The sequence below is a fragment of the Hermetia illucens genome, chromosome 2, assembly GCF_905115235.1.
Source record: "Hermetia illucens chromosome 2, iHerIll2.2.curated.20191125, whole genome shotgun sequence".
Lineage (NCBI taxonomy): Eukaryota > Metazoa > Arthropoda > Insecta > Diptera > Stratiomyidae > Hermetia > Hermetia illucens.
The window spans coordinates 21,118,375-21,135,746 of record NC_051850.1 but is presented as its reverse complement, the minus strand read 5'-3'; the positions used below and the strand labels follow the sequence as shown (position 1 = coordinate 21,135,746).

General features: G+C 38.9%; 1 protein-coding gene across 2 annotated transcripts in view; it reads right to left on the bottom strand.

The window, feature by feature from the left end:
- Window positions 1-16,448, bottom strand: part of LOC119648195 — a 38,929-nt gene extending 22,481 nt beyond the window's left edge. Inside the window, exon 1 of one of the 2 annotated variants that reach the window (XM_038049786.1) lies at window positions 16,214-16,448. The gene's annotated coding sequence lies outside the window, so the exon portion shown is untranslated. Of the gene's footprint in view, window positions 1-15,658; window positions 15,795-16,213 lie in introns of those variants that run through there. The other variant, XM_038049787.1, reaches the window with a different exon arrangement.
- Between the last annotated feature and the right edge of the window lie 924 nt (window positions 16,449-17,372).

Sequence of the window (17,372 nt, the reverse complement as noted above, 5' to 3'; positions counted from 1 at the left end):
GCGCAATATACAATTCCTAGTAATCAGTCCAATTTTTCAAATATGTAATGCTTTTGAATCAATCATGTCGACATTTCAATTAAATAATTATCATCGCAATTTATCACTACAAAGGATGTTTTATAGAAATTGTTAGTATTTGATGGTTTCACTGATGACAAATGTAAATACATATAAATTCGATGAATCTAGATACAAATTATTGCAAATTTAGCTCATTAAAACTTACATTACCGTAGGATTATCATAAAATATTATATTGGACTATTATACAATTTTATATGCATCATTCATCACAGGTTCATGGTCCTCCTTGAATATTCGAATGACTACCGTAGTGAATGAGATAATTCGATAAATTCATATTTGAAAATTTGGCATCACTATTTGTCAAGCTCAAGAGGGCTCAAGGGCGTGCACAGGAGGACGGCTATGCGGTCTACACCTTCAGGAATCTACTTATTGATAGTTAGCTGATTAGTTTACTTTGTGGAAAGCCGAAATATCTTGACATTGATACACTTAAAAATAGTATTTTCCACGATATGATATCCATAAGAGGGTAGTGAAATTAATAGTTAACCAACTAGAATAATAATACTGAAAGCACCAAGGAAATCTACCCTGCAACCTAAGCAACTATTCCGTGCCTTTGGTGGACACATTATTTTGCCTATTCTAATATAAAGCTAAATTAAATTAACAGTTTAACTCAATCTAAGGTATAAACTAAGGACTAAACTAACTTATCACTGGAAAAGTATTCTAAGGAAAGTAACAAAATATGTTGGAGGAAAAGTCGAAAAAATCCTCCACTCGTTGAAGTTTAGATAAATTCGGGCGGGAGGGGGGGAGGAACTAGGATGTGGGATGGGATGCATGCGAGAAAGATTTGGGAAAAGGAAGCTAGGATTGGCGCTAGAAATGGGTGGGTTATGAAAATTGGTATGAGGATTGGTTGCCGGTGTAAAAAGGAAGGTTTCGGATCTGGAGAGGTAAGAGGATTTCACGGGACGGATAAGCTGTTTGTAGCAAAACAGAGATGTTGGGACATTGTATTTCAGGATTGGGTAAAGGGATTTGAAGGCACAAGTTGCACGTCTTAGTGCCCTCGTAATATGTGGAAGGTGGCATAGGTGGGAATTCATAGGCACCACTAGGTAGGTGACTTCATTTACGGCTGGGATTGGGGCGTTGTGAATTTTGAGGGATAAGATTGATATGTCATTCCTTATTTTCGGCGTAATCCTTGTGTTATCGCAGAAGACGATAGTTTCGCATTTCTGTAGGTTCAGGGAGAGTTTCCAACAGGTGAAGTACCGGTAAAGCTCGTCTAATAACTAATTCAGGCGGGCTTCACCAGCCGGGATGTTTCTGGTGGAAGTGTAATGGATGAGGTCATCCACGTATTGGAGAATTCGGATTGGGTTCGGATGTGGGGTTGGTCTGGGTAAGTCGGCGGTGAACAGGGAAAAGAGGGTAGCAGAAAGGACTGATCCTTGAGGTATGCCAGCCGGACCTGAGTATGGGGAAGGAAGGTTCTGTTGGAATTGAACTTGGGACTGCCGTCCATTAAGAAAGCTAACAATTAGCTTGTAGTGGTGCGGATGGAAATGGAGGACTTCGGAAAGCGTATAAACGAGTCTGTTTTATGTCGATGAGGCAGGCTATTTTCGGCGCCTTCCGATCGAGGTCCAGGAGAGCTTGTGTCAAGTATTAAATGTTCTCCTAAGATGTTTTGCACAAGTGGCAGACGTTATTCCAGAATATGCGTGGAGGTTTCGTCACTCTATCCCCAAAATCTCCAGACAGTATCGGTAGATATCCCTAGTTTCCCAATGCGGTAGTTTAACTAGTAATGACCCGTCAGTATTTTTAGTGTTATGCTGAGCACATGAACCCGGAATATCCAAACGTTATTGTACGTGCCAGAAAGCTACATGTGTTACCTGCGTAACGAAGAGAAATTTCTCAATGACGTTTAACACATTCTAAATCTGCTGTGTATAGCCGCGTGCGGCACCATGTGAAGAACACTTTTCTAAAGTAATTTCATAAAAAAAATATAATATTTTTTGTCTTACAATTTTTTCCATTATACACTTTTTGATATATTCAGAGACATATCTCTACTGGCACGAAATATATTACTGTGTCTCTCCCAGTGACCGTGCTAGTTTTCCTAGCTTTTGACATGAATTTTTATCAAGTAATAACTGTAAATCTGTTTCTTTTAAAGCCTTCCCTGTTCCACCGTTATGCCAATCTTCGATATCAAAATCACCATCATTGAAGTTTTAAAACCCATGACATATCTTTTCAATATAAGCGGTCTCACCATAAAGATTCAAAAATATTCCTTGCATTCAAGATCGGGCTGCATTTCACCTTCTCTTATCCGAGAATCTCGGACAATAGAAGAAGACGTGCTTCGGCTCGTGCGGAATTTCAAAATAGTTTTGCCAATCAGATGAACTTTACAATTTAAACCTGTAGAGATTCTGGCGGTATCTTTTAAGTTCCGCGAGAAATGGGGTGAAATTATATACAATTTCCCCAAGCCTTCTCTCTAATCACTCCTTAATGGGGGGAATCAGCCTTTCTGAGTTCTTCGACTACGATAAGCCAAAGATGGATTTCACTTTATGTACACCCGTCTACCAATTGACCAAACGAAATTGGTATCATTCTCCCGTTGAAGAATGCTCTAAAAGGATCCTGAAAGTGGAGCTCATGTTTAGGGCTGTTTTTTTCTGTAAGCAGCACCCAGTTTATGTGCATGTGTTTCATGCGATCTGTAATGCCTGCCTCGGGATGGGATTGCATAGAAAAATATTGAGCTCGAAACCCTATATAAAAATAGCGTGCAGGCATACCCCGGCGAACCTACGTTTTACCAGTATCATACTCAGGGTTAGTCCTTTGTCACACGCATGCTGGACACAATGCTTAGACCTAATTTGATGGCTGGCTTGGAGGTGGCAATATGATTCCCGAATCTAATTCGAGTTATTAGTTTCTCTAATGGTGTTTGGCAATAGAGGCCGCATCCGTTTTTCCTTTGCGAATGTTAACACAACATCCTGCAGATGCTTTGCAACCAGTGCTATATTCGTCCACGCAGTCAATCACCGTGGCCTCCTTTAAAGCTAGAAGATGACATATATTTTATCATTATACTTGGTTCAACAGCAGTATTACGCTAGAGCCTTCTTTATTCTGAACAGCAGGGAATACCAACCGTTGGCTATGACTTTCGTATAAAGCTTGAAATTGATCAAATTGAAAGCATTTGCTCTAAAATTCCCTCCATTGTGGGTATGCGGGTTAGGTGAATAGCTCGCCTCGCGCAAATTTTCCCATCAACATACCCGCTTTTTCAACTCAGCGAATATGTCCGGTCTACACATTCCAGCGAGTCTTATCGGATATAACTTCAGGGTCCCCAGTGTGGCTGTTCCCTCTCCTACCGGACAACCGCAATTACCGTCTTGTTGGGAGAATAATCCGTGAAGAATTTTCAGCGAGACAGTAAGGCGTGTGGTCTGAAGAAATGATCGGCCACTGAGCATTGCTCCATAGGCTTTCATGCGTCTCAGGGCAGCATTAGTACGTAACACGTAATATACGCATATATTATGAGAGAATATACACTTTCGGGTGATATTGACATTCAAAATCTTGAATTTGCTAGAAAGCAATAACTTTGACGTATTATAACTTTGTTAGTAATAGTGCGATTTCCACCAAACTTGGTAGGATGAAGCTCTATATTATAATGCTAGGACTTAAAGGGATTTCTGCAGCCAATTACTGGAAAATATAGTAATATTCTATTATTAACTCTGCTTGAAGGGATATCGGTATGGAAGGTATTTTGGAGCCTAGCCACCATTTAGTGGCAGCCTCCTGATTTTATTCAGATTTTTCGGTTGGGCAGTTTCTGAGAATGGCTGCGTTAAGTAAATGTTTACTTTCGACCCCCCGAACTCCCCGACTTTCCAACAAATGTCAGATCAACTTCGAAAAATACTAACCGAGACCTTTCATTTGATACCCCACATGATTATATTTGGTTAAAAAAAATGTGAACTCTCCTTTTGCATGTATGGGGACCCCCCCCCCCTTAAATTCGACGTACAAAGATGTAACTCACTGTATGCGTGAGCGTTCACAGTTCCCACCTTCCCACCGAATTTGGTGTCAATCGCTGCTACAGTCTCCGAGAAAAATGCGTGTGACGGACAGACAGACACAAAACCGATTTAAATAAGGTTGTGTTTTACACAAAACCTTCAAAAGATCTGGTGATCGCTGCATGTAAAGGTGCCAGGACATGTTATGCATCAGTACAGTGCTGATAAAAATCTGATCATCCATGGAACCAGAATTCCCTTTACGATAGCTGTTTGCATCTCCTTAGTTTACTAGTGATATTCTAACTCAGCAAAAACGTGTGATTAATGGTATTGCGTGTTGCGCCCGGCGTGTTTGCATTGACAGAATTCATGTCCGAACAAATAAACAGATTCCACTTTCCCTATTGTCAATGATTTTTGTTTATTTCCCCGAAAACTTATTTCGGAGCCACTTGCTGCCTTCTTTAGCGGAAAATCCCAAAAATATCCTTAATCTAAATATATACCAACTATTTTAATCTAATTATCTAAATGACTAGGCCTTAATTATCTCTTAATTGACATATCCCCTTTGTGGTATCTGTGAATACAGATAAGAGGGCACGTTTCCCATATCTGTATTCAATGGGCGCTCTTGAGGCTCTTTTCCAATGAAGAAACTCTCGTAAGGGTCCTATTTGTTGCGCGCTTGACCTCTTTCAGCACCCTTACCCTCTCCATTTGATGGTCCTGTTGTACAATATGCCGGGAGATTGCAGAATTAATATGTGTTTTTCTACTCCGTTTTCTTAGCTCAGCTTCTTTTAAATGTTCCTTGACCCGAGTGTTGACTAGCTGGAAGCAAATCGGAGGACTCAATAGACAACGCAAGTTATAGTTATCGTACTGGATGGATCGATGGAGTATGATGATACTGGTAGTATTAAGATCTAAGAGCCACCCCACCCTGGGTTTGTGGCACAAGACGATGTTGTGAGATATAAATATCAACCACGGTGCCCACTTTTTTGAACTGGGACTTTTTGCAACTTATCCCCTTGCGAGCTTGCTTGGCAACGTCAACAATTTTGCCCTTGCCCGAAACTGAAGAAAGCGGAAGTATTAGAAACGCATAGCTAAACAACTTTTTTCTCCAGTATTTCGGAAGCAAGTTTTCCTTTATTTTATGTAAATTTCTTTCTCTCAGCATCGTAGGTTGGTCTGGTCTATGAATGAAATATATTATCGCAAAGTGGCTGACGAGTAGGTCACGATAGAGAAGGAGTTCAAACTTCTCGCAAAGTTCTGGAATAAGCTGAAATGCATTTCAGCAAACCTGGGCCTGATTGATGCGCTACACTCCAGGAAAGAAATTGACAACCATATATTAATGTGCATCTTTGACTTGTCGTAGACAAACGTAAAACTCTACAGTTTTCCCGATCTTTTGTAGCACCAAAACTTCGGCATCTTAGCAGTGAACCAGACAAGGTATTTACGCAAACCAGGATGAGCGAAATGAACGAAACAGGAAAAAATGTTTAAAAAAGTCATGAAGTGTTAAAACAAGCGGATTGCATGGTAAATTTTCCAAGCAACAATTCCTGTCAACTGTTCAAAGAAAATTCACTTTGGATTAATTAACACGAAAATCAACTTCAAGAGGAAGATGATGATTGCTACGAATGTTGATCAATACCAAATCGAGGACGTGCTTGTGGTTAACGTTGAAGGCGAAACAGGAATTCATTAATGGCCTGAGAGCTACATGCAAAGAAATCATATAATTAGGGTGAAGTTGGCTATTCAATGGAAGGAAAATTGAAATCCCCACAGAGAATGAAAGGTAGGTCAGAATATTTTCCTAACAGCACATCCGAAAGTACACTGATAAATTCTAGTTGGGATGGAAATGAAGAAGGGAAGTAAGAGAGAAGTCAGGAATGAGAACAATGAGAGACTGTACAAAAAGTCAAAGAATAAGGCCAGACGAATTAAGGTTAACTTCCTATATGGGTAGAGCACCCAACAAACTGGCATTCCTTATTATTTTCACCAAATTCAAAATATTATGTTGTTGTACATTTGAATTTCAATATCCTCACACTCTTGCATATTCTTAAGTTTTTATACGGCAATGGGACAATCACTAAAGCGGACGTAAACATCCATGACGAAACCAGCCTTCGAACCCGAGGTACGAGCTTTGAAAATCGATCATCGTACGGTAAAAATTGCATTAATTGAACACTTATATTTTAAAAATATGAAAATCAGAAGCGGATTCGTCTGTTAAATCAACCTCCACAGGTTGAATCAAAGGAACATTGGTTTGTTTTTGGAGAACCCTTTAGCAGATGGCATTTAGAAAAGGCCTGTCAAAGCATAAATTGGATTGGGTTTTATCAAGAGCCAGACAAGAAAGAGGTTCCTAATTTGCCGGAAATTGAAAAAGTTGAAATAGTTCGTTTGATCAAAGTTCCTCTTAAATATGAACGAGATTTGTCTAATTTAAAAACGGACCTAAATTGTTTGACTGACCAATATTTCACCAGCTTTATTTTTACAAACCTAATACATAGGAATAGACTATACCTCTTTACTATCTCGTCGAGTTTTGCAAACAAAACAAGATATGGATATGTTGGACTACTTTATTTTGAAATGATGAACCAGATTTCAGGAATTCAGATTAGCATCTGCAAGTACTCAGCATGTGAACTTCAAACTTATTCGAAATAGTCAAAGTATTATGAAAATTTTCAGGAAAAAGAGCCATTTGTCTTGCCAACTTGACCAGTACTATTGCATCAACATCTCATTAAGTTGTCAACCCCCCGACCCAAAAACAAAATGCAAAAATTAGACTAAGAAAAGTACAATCTGGAACAGAACGGACGAACTAAATAACTACAATTATTTCAAAACAACGAACAGCGAACAACGCCTAAATCTTTCGTCCTCTTTTCCTCATATTAACTTTCTTCCACTATCCGCTTTCTTGGCATGTCGAACTTAGAAATGTAAGAAATTCAAAATAAAACTTGGGGTTTCAGAAAATTTAAAATAGACACCAATAATATGTCGGCGGCACCTGCAAATGATCTTGTTGAGCAGCGAAATACAGCCCCATGCGTCCAAAATACATACATACAAACTTGATTCTAATAAAAGAGTGAGTGTGAAATGAAATTCACCCAAAAAATTGTGGCAATTTTCGTGGGAGCAATAAATGTCTCGGAAAAGTGAGAGGGAAAATTCACTTTGTATTGGGGTATATTTGCGTACGCCACGCATTTTTTGGGCTTTTTCGAGTTGAATTCGAGTGTGGATGAGAAAATAGGAACATTATTTATAAATAGTATTATTTGGATATATAGTGATGGAGGTACAGTGCCTCAGAGCAATATTTGGGGCACTTGAATTTGTTTGTAAGTATTGGGAAAGGAAATTCGGATTGCTTCTCTTATTTTTTGAAAAATAGTCCGGTTTCGAAAAAGTCAAGTATTCTGATTTTTATTTACTCGAATAAACTATGTTTCAGACAAATTTCATTATTTTCAAGAAAACAAAAAAAAACAAAAAGCAAAAAAAAAACAGAAAGTAAGAAAATAGAAAACCTGTATCACCGTTACAAAATGAATTCACCATAAAAAATTTTTTAATAAAATTGGAAAATCTGGAGCTGTCATCATCTTTTAGTGACAATCAGCAAAAAGTCAAATCTCTCCTGGCGTATGTACGAAAGAACCATAGAACCATTTAATTGACAGTTGAAGTAGCAACGGATCAGAACCTTTTTCTGTCACTTCTAAGAACAACAAACAATCGAAGAAAGGTGAACTTTGCTTCCGCACTAAACTTATATTCTTTAACTACGCCTTTTGGATCAAAAAACAGTTCTATTTAGCTTCATGACTTATCGGCGTATATGTCCCCATCAAACGATGAAAAATGACTATAAAAAATGCTTACAGTCAAAATTTCATGAAGAACTTATTAAACGAAAAGAAAGAACCCTGAGAGACGAGTATCAACAATTTTAAGTAGGATGACAGAAGAGAGAGAAATTAGAAAATCCCCTTGTATCTACCCAAGAACTTCCAATCAGGCCTGAAGAGAATGTAAGCTCTATAAGTCTCCTTAGCTATTTATGATTATAAACAAAAATCTGCCTTTGTCAAGGGGTCAATGCATTCTCAAGGTTCCTATGTGTTGGCCTCTCTTGTTTGATAATACACCACACCAAATCCACATAGGTACATACATTGAGCAACCAAGTAACTATAACTTCAAAGTTAGAACCACCATGAAAATCCTACATAGAAGTTACTTCCCCTTACTTGGGCCTTATGGACTGGTTGGTTTTGCTTTATCCGCTTTCTGGAAATATCCCATACTTCGGGTGTGCACGAAATTTTTTTGTCAGACTTACGTAAATCATGTTGCATTCAGGACAAGTTATCATATAAATTCCGCTCTACTCTGTTTTTTTCTTCCGGGTCCTTGATAGATTGTATGTAGTTTAGTTTTAAAGGAAATTCGTCTTTACGTTGTTGGCCCGTGGCAACCATATAGAAGCCAAGAAGCCTAAAAGAGCTTATAGAAACCTTCCACTTCTGGGTTTGGTTTTTATTTGTTCGTCTAGCATCTTACATTAAAGCTTCCGATATGAGCTCAGGTTCAACTTGGCCTGCCAAACTGTGATCATATGACAAGAGGACTACATACAGGAAATTTGTCCCCAGGCGGATTTCTTGAATTTGTATGGTGGAGGAAAAGCATAGCACATGTTTGACGTTATTCAATCATTTGGGCGTGAAGAATTTCGCGCATTTACTCTGATGTTAATATCATGTAGACCAACAGTTACCAATGAATTGAAGACAAAAATATAACAAACGTTTCCGAGCCGAATTTGGAGTCCCATTTTCACACATTTGAGGCCATAAATAAAAATCTTTGGAAGCTGAAAGTATAAGTAGAAAGAAAATCAGAGACGAAGACGGCCAGAGCAGACTCTTCAGACTCGCCATACTTCCACACCCTAAAAGCCGATATATATGATCTCTGGGCTCGGAAAATCTTCCTCCACAGCCCCGATCCTTCCCCAAAACAATCCCCCTTCGAAAAGGCCAAAGTCCTTGCAAACCACTTCCTCGTAGCCCACCAAATCCTTCCTCTGTACAAAACTCCCCAACAGAGTCGGGAGTCGCGGAAACTATCTCCCGACTAGATTCCCCAAACACCAAAACCAAAACGTTCATCGACAACCAAATCGAACCCGATTTCCAGTTTGCTAATCGGTCCGCTCATTCAGTTGGACATACTCTCCTCGTCCACTGGTAGCAGTGAGATTTGTATCGTGATTTGACGCCGGATACCAGTCGACTTAGCTGTGAATGAGTACGTGAGTTAAATCAGGGTAATAGTCTCGGGCGAACGCAATGCTGACCACATTTCCTCCTACAGGATATTGTAATCCTGCAGTATACCGTTGCGGTCTTGAATGGAGTGCTCTAACACACTTCAAGGCCCTGATCCAATATGGATTGTTGCGCAAACTATTATTATTATTAAGACCACTCGAAGCACACTTCAAACGCTACACCTACAATTCATGCGAAATCGCTCGCATCGGCGCTTTCCTGGTCAACCAGGCGATGAAATTCCTTTCCAAGTGCAGAGAACGCGAACTCCCTAATAAAAAAAGCCATGTACGTAGATTGTGTTCAAGACAATCTTATTATATCCAACAAATTCCCACACATTATCCTCGATCTTATAGAACATGGCAATGTGTTCGATGAGGAAGGAAGAGCCATTCTCTTCATCGGCCCTTACTCCATCATAGAGTCACTGGTTCCAGTGTCCAGCACAACATCATCCAATCATCTTCATCGTTGCTTTAAGTCCGTTATCACCTTAGATTAAGTAATCTACTGTTAAGGTTCTCCTGTTAGATGTAATCAATTTCTGTACAAAAAAAATGTGTTTAACCAAATGGCGTACGATTTCATCCAAGGCAGAGGCAAATCATGAGACACTGCCTTACTTCTGCCCTAAAAGTGGTTTGGCAAAAGCGATCTTCTTTATACATTGGCAAAATACAACATGACTGCGAATTCTAACCAGCGTAAATCCGCCACAATTTGATCAAAGCTGGGCCGAAGCTTGATTTTTTGTTTGAAGAGTAAGTTCCCTAGTTTTTGAGAGGAACCAAAAGTACCAGGGCCAATCCGTCAGTTCCGCAAAAATCTTCCCCATGCTAAAGGGAAGTATTTACATGCTACCACGACTATACTTCAAAGCTAGTCGCTCATAGAATACTCAACTAAAAAACGACCCCGCCTACATAATGAATGAATAAAATAGCCAAGAATTTCATGACAAGAAAAGACAGGCTTCTGCATAAGAAATTCCAACGCTAACTACGAGCTTGGAATCGAGACTGTTTATTGCGACTTTTTTTGTCCGCCCAGAATCTTTATAAAGTATTCAGGGTAAGGAATATTTTTACAGAAGAAAAGATTGCAAAAGGCTTCAACTGCCAAAATTAGGGACACGTAGATAGAAAGAAAGAGCTGCGTTAAATATCAGAAATAACCTCGCGTGAAATGCCGTGGCCCAACAAGAACATTGGCTAATTACTACAAGTACGAATAGCCTCCAAAACATAGCTGAAAATGCTACCAAAGAGGCAAGAACCCAAATCGTGTAATATGTTAACTACTTAACCGATATGGGGCCTTTTTGTGAAATTGACATACAAGTACAATTTCTACGCAATCCAACTTTGCGGTTTTATTGTCAAAATCATCAATTCGTCCTTATAATCAATCAATTTTGACTACTTTGGTGTTATCTAAAGAAATCAGGTACGTTTCTCCATTCAGGAACTGCAAAACCTTTCCAGGCATGGTTGGGTACTTGGTGGTTGAACTGAAGCAAGCGCCGATAGAACCGCGTTGTGCTTCCTCGAAATTTTTTAATAACTACCTAAAGAGAAGATATTTCAACTCTACGTAAAAAGTTCTAAAAGTTGTTTCACTATACAAGAAGGGTGAATTTAAAAAGCCGTCCAACTTCAGGCCTAACAACCTCCAATTTGACTTTAAAAAAATTGTGAAAATTTGATAGCTCTTAGGACCATTAAACACTGCATAAATACTAAGACCAGCTACGGCTATCATTTTCGAGTTCTGTTACAAACATAGATCACAATATGACCTCCGCTGTTTTCGTGATTTTTTGATCCCCAGGCATTAATAGTAACCACATTTTAGCATATCTTTGAACTTCAAGAAGACTTCAGAGCAAACTGTTTGTAGGTAAATAACAGTAATAATGCATGAATTCCCAGCCCCCATAATAAAACTGTTACCCTATCTCTGTGTATAAGGTAACCCCCTCGGACTTATTTACGATTACGATTACGATTTCTCGTTGTTCCGCCAATCAGGTATTATACAATTACAATCCACACTTAAGCTAAAGCAATTGATATCTCAAATCTTCTTACTCTTTGAGATCAAGAGTCTCTCACTCTTATCCGGTTTGAAAAAAATGACAAAAAAGACAAGCGATCAACAAGTCGAAAACCAGGGCTTGGCGTTTCAGATATGAAAGTTTTTTTCATTTTCCACCCCCCGCACTCTTCCCTTCCGCATGTCTATGTCAGAACTGTGACCAATTTTAGAAAGTACTAGTCAGAACCTGTGATACCTCACATGACTAAATTCGGCGAAAAAATTAGTTGAAGTAAACCCTTAAAAAGGAGTGCAATCCTGAATTTCAAGGTGAATTTGGAATCAACTTGATCATTTATTCTTAGCTATCCTACATAGAGAGATAAGATCCTTTTTGCCACTATGACGCCTACTTTTCAGTACTGTGGACTGAACCTGCTGTACCAAATTTAAGTTAAGTGATTCGACAGATTTTCGAAACGCAAACCCATTTTTTCAGTAGAGGTTCCCATCAATTAGAACGGATCAGAAAGAATTCAAATCTGATCTGCTAATTTTTCGTCAAAGGACCAAGCTGCAAGTGATTTTACGCTCGTGGTGTTATTCTTTGCACGGGGGAGCGAGTAGCAAAAGAACTCCGTGAAAGGCACCTCAAAAACGTTAAAAATGTATAGTAAACTCTGAGGAGGGGTTGGGTGGCGAAGTTTCTAAAGAGCACAGGCATCAGAAATCTGAACTGTTGAAGAAGTGTTAAGAAAAGTCAGATTTTAAAGGCAACATGAATAGGGGAGTTTTTTTTTCAACAAAAAAGGCAGAGAGCCAGTAAACTTCTTGTGAATATAGTTACTCGCAAGACAATCGCAATAATGGTGAGGGCACTATACTGAGAAGCATACTCAAAAATATTGCGAAAACCAGAAATCCTGTAAGCTCAGCTGAGGATGTCAACTTTGTGAAGATCAAATCGAAGCTTGCTGAACATCACGTTAAAAACCTTATATAAACAAGTCGGGATACCGGAAGCTCGTGCTTCGGGTATAAAGGTTTTGTGTTCATCTTATCAACGCACATTTTTCTACCCGTATACAGCGACAAAATTACGAGACATACGTACATATTACAGCCTTAGATGATACGCTCACCCTAAACAAACAAACTGCCTATTTCCGAATATTGTACATTTATATGCACGTATATAAATTGATCGTACCCATATTTCCGATTTACTTCTTATATCTATCTGAATTAGGCTCTACCCGCAAAGTTCATTAACACGCATATACTATATACCTACATACAAACATGTCTAGTTGGAGTAATTGATATATGCAAATGACTAAAAAACTAAAACAAAATAATTATTTGCGACCCCATTCTTAAGAACTCATTTCGTTGTGGTATTGACGAATTGATATGTAATGATGACGTCATTCAGGTTAGGTGTAGAGTGCATGAAATTCACGAAACATGGTAAAGTTTTACCCCCTATAACTTTGTTAATATTAGTTGGATTTTCTTGAAACTTGACCAAATTGTGCACTATATTCTTCTTTATACCCATGCCAAATTTTGTGCTTCTGGGATGAACATAAGGGGGGTGTCGGGTAAATTTCTAAAATGTGGAAATATACTATTATTAACTTTATTTGTACAGATATCGGCACCGGATATATTTTGAGGCCTAGATTTCGTAGAGATGCACTATTGAGATTTTTTTCAGATTTTTCGGTTGGATAGGTTCTGAGAACGAGACCTGTTACACTTTTTGGGGGTCATATTTTGAGCCCTCACTCCCCTATGTTTCACCCCATATCAAATATTGAGCCAGTTTCGAAAAGTACTAATTGAGACCTTTCATTTGATACCCCACATGGCCACATTTTATAAAAAAAAATGTTGCACCCTCCTTTCCTTAAACTTAACACAAAATGGCGTCAGTCGCTGCATGTAAAGGGAACGGCAGATTACATACTCCTACCAATTTTCGTGACAATCGGTTCAGCCGTTTCCGAATAAATCGGCTGTGACAGACAGACAGACAGACAGACGGATTCTTGAGTGGACATGGAGGTTATCGTGCCTATTTACATCGATTTGGTCACGACGAATCACCATGCTGCCCAAGATGTGGTAACGTGGCTGAGAATGCGGAGCATGTCATATTTGATTGCCCCAGGTTCACCGCGCACCGAGCAAGAATGGAAGCGGTCGCAGACAGGCGTTTAACACCCGAAAACATTGTGGAGTTTATGCTGGAGTCAACGGATGCCTGGAACCAGGTTGTAAGGGAACTGCAAGCTATTCACCAACAGCTTAGGCAGGAAGAGCTACGACGAAAACAAGGAAGGGAGAGAACCATAATGAGCCGCAGTTAAAAGCTGATCCAGCCCCGCGATGCAATACTTGATAGGAGTTCCGTGGGGAGAGTGGAATGAGAAGGAGGTGGTTTTAGTGAGTAGAAGTCTCACATAACTGCGTGGCAGGAGCCAGCAGTAGGTTTTGAACCTTTCCACCTTCCAACGCCGAAAAAAAAAAAGACAGACAGACGGACAGACAGACAGACAGACAGACAGACAGACAGACAGACAAACAGACAGACAGACAGACGGACAGACAGACATCGAATCGATTCTAATAAGGTTTTGTTTCACACAAAACCTTAAAAAAGAGTGTGAAACCCTCAGGGACTCCAGGTGAGGGAAAAAAGGGATGAGATGCAATTGTTGAAGGAGACTATACTTACTCCGAGGAGTTGTTGGAGGAGACTCTACTTTCTCCGCCACTTGAGTAAGACCTAAACCAAGAAACAATAGACGGTGAAAAGCCATACGAGCAGAGCCATTTGAAGAGCAGGGTATACGCAACAAAGTGAAAAGCTTTGGCAAAATTGGTTAACCTCACTAAGTCAGTTACGGTGTCGTGCGTCCTTTGAAATTCATGTTGCTTCTTCGTAATGAGATGTCCAAACAGGATAAGAGGCTGTCTTTGACATATTTGTCCAGAATTTTAGAGTGAGTGATATGGACTCATTTTTTTAAGAAGTTTCGTCTTTTTTGTATAAGAGGGTGATATGGAAAAGCATCTTCAAATAAACTCGTCTAAAAGATCAACGAAAGGGGATGGAAAAATGTGTTGTCATGTTGTCAGTTGCAATGGTCTTTGGCTCGATAACATGGAAAGCCTGTGTATAGTCGTACATAAGAAAAAGTGTATTTCCTGATAAGGAGTGTATTTCTAATAAGGAACGCCTGATATGATCTTATGACTTAAGCGCTTTTCTATATTTTACTTTCCCTATATTTTTCTTGTACGATATTGACCTTTTGTGAAACCACTATAGAACAAGAGTTCGAATTTGTGAATACGACCCATATACCAAATCTGATGGCTTATTTAAGCTACATCCAGGAAAGCTACTGTGTCTTCGAGCTACAAATTATGACGACTAATGAATCTTTAGGTTTTGTTACCTGCACAACCTTAAGGGTAATGATCACTGAAAATCTGGGACTGAGTTCCTTCTAGACTACCTGGAGAGACAGTGTAACTAACGCACGAGTATTTTTGTGAGATTACTTAATGAAGTAGGAGTAAAACTCCGATTTTCTCTTACAGAAAGTAGCTCAACGTCTTCGTCAAATAACGGGAGATGCTTTGTCCTTGCTATAATCCACTTTCAATGTTAATAGATTTAATGAAGAGAAGCAATTGCCCGCTAGCTTTTTATGGGCAATATTACGGACTACTAATTTGTATCTTTTAGTAGATTATCTACACGTCATCCGGAAAAAACGAGCCTCAATATACTCGTATTTTCCACCAAAACCACTGATTTATTTATTATGTAATTGATATATCCAATGAGGCTATAAATAGTATCGTTTCCAGAAAGCAATCAGAAAACCAGCCAATAAAAGATACTGTCGGGAATATCTCCATCACTCTTTGTTATTTTCCGAACAAAGTCCATATAAAATTACGTTAAATTGTAACTCAGAAGGAAACAATAAATTAAAAAAAAAGTAAACGACTCGATGTTCATACTTAATTAGTGAAAGACTTGAAACCTACATTGCCAGCAAAAGCACTCGAGTCCTATTACTACTTTGCGACACTGTATGCGAAATTTCACTTGCACCAGGTAATTTTATACCTCACTGATCGTGAAACGATGTACATAAGTATATTATCACATCCCACACTATAGCACTAGGCGGCCAGACACTTTTCCCAACGAGCATTTCACTGAATTTTCATTTTATCTTAGAGGATCACTTCAATCTTTCTAAAAATAAAAACAAGGAATCGAATTCTTCGAATTCTTTGGCGATCATTAGATAAATTCTTGTAAAATGCGTCTGAAGTTTGCGTGCACATGATTGCAGCCGCAGGTAACGTTACAGCGATCACCAAATTATTATCGTGAAATCCTTTGAAAGGAGATAAAAGAAGTTTTCAACGCCCCACTTATTCCGGATGGGATGATTTTCCGTCGAGAAGTTTTTTCACTTATCAGCATTTTCTAGTCTTATGTAACACTTGATCCACCCGGAAGGAAGTCAAGAATTCTCATTTCCATAAGGACGAAATGTGAAATTATTAATTCGTATCTTTCAATGCACCTACCTGTTCGAATAAGCCGCTTAAACTCGCAGGATCGCGTTTCAAGAAGTTCAGTTCTCCAAGTTTTAACCGCGGAACAATCAAGACACGCAGCTCAAGATGCTTCACGCAACCCACCCCAATTCACTTCAGCTCGAGCACTAGCTTTCCGTGGAAATTTCAACGCGAATAAGAAAGTTTTTGAGGTCGAATTTTATTTTCTCGGGAAATTCGTAGTTAGCTTTAACGAATGCTATGTTTCGTGTCTCGATTGTGCGAAATTCTATTTTTCCCGGTCTTTCGATCTTTTCAAAAAAAGAAAATGCGAGGAAAATGGAAAAGGCGGACGATAGGATGCGATTGTAGCCAAGACGCCACTGATGCCAGCAATGACGACATATTCTCAGACATTTTATTTTTTTGAATCATCGCTTCATTCGGAATTGGCTTGGTTTTCTTCCTTGATTTTACCTCATGCACCCGCGCTAATTTTCCTTTCATTCTTGATGAAAATGCGCATTGACGATAAGAATCATGTCCATATGGAAGTGGGTTTATTACTCACAAATTGTTGATGTTGTTTTGGGTGTGATGCGCTTCCAAAATAAAATGTGACTAAAATTTATCACTTTATTAAATTGGACGAAATGTTTTCACTTAGACATGGTCTAAATTTGGTGCAGTTTTTAAGCATTTTTTACTTTCGCAAGGTGCAGTGAGCAACGAGTATTTTTAGAAATGGCGGATTGAATTAGCACTGAGTCAGCTAAGAATGCAAAAAATCTGTCAGTCGACGTTTTTTAGAGAAAGGAGGGATAGCCACATACCTTGATGGTGAAACACACCAACAATATTTAAACACAAATTATGTTATTGTCAAAATTTATGGTAAATTTTAAGAATATGAGGAAGAAAAGCTCTTTCGTTTGGAGTCTTCAAATGAAGCTCACCTGTAAACTGCACATTAGCCAAGAATTGTTGTTGCCCACCAAACTGAAGGACATATATTCACAAAAATTAAGCCGTCGTAAGGGTAGTAAGTGCATGACAGATATCCCCAAAATGGGAGACACAGAAAGGTGAAAAGACACAGAATTACGTTGCAGCGGAAAATGTCTCTCCTTCTCAGAACGGTTACTTTTATCTGTTCTCAAATGTGGAATTAGCATTGAAATGTTGAATT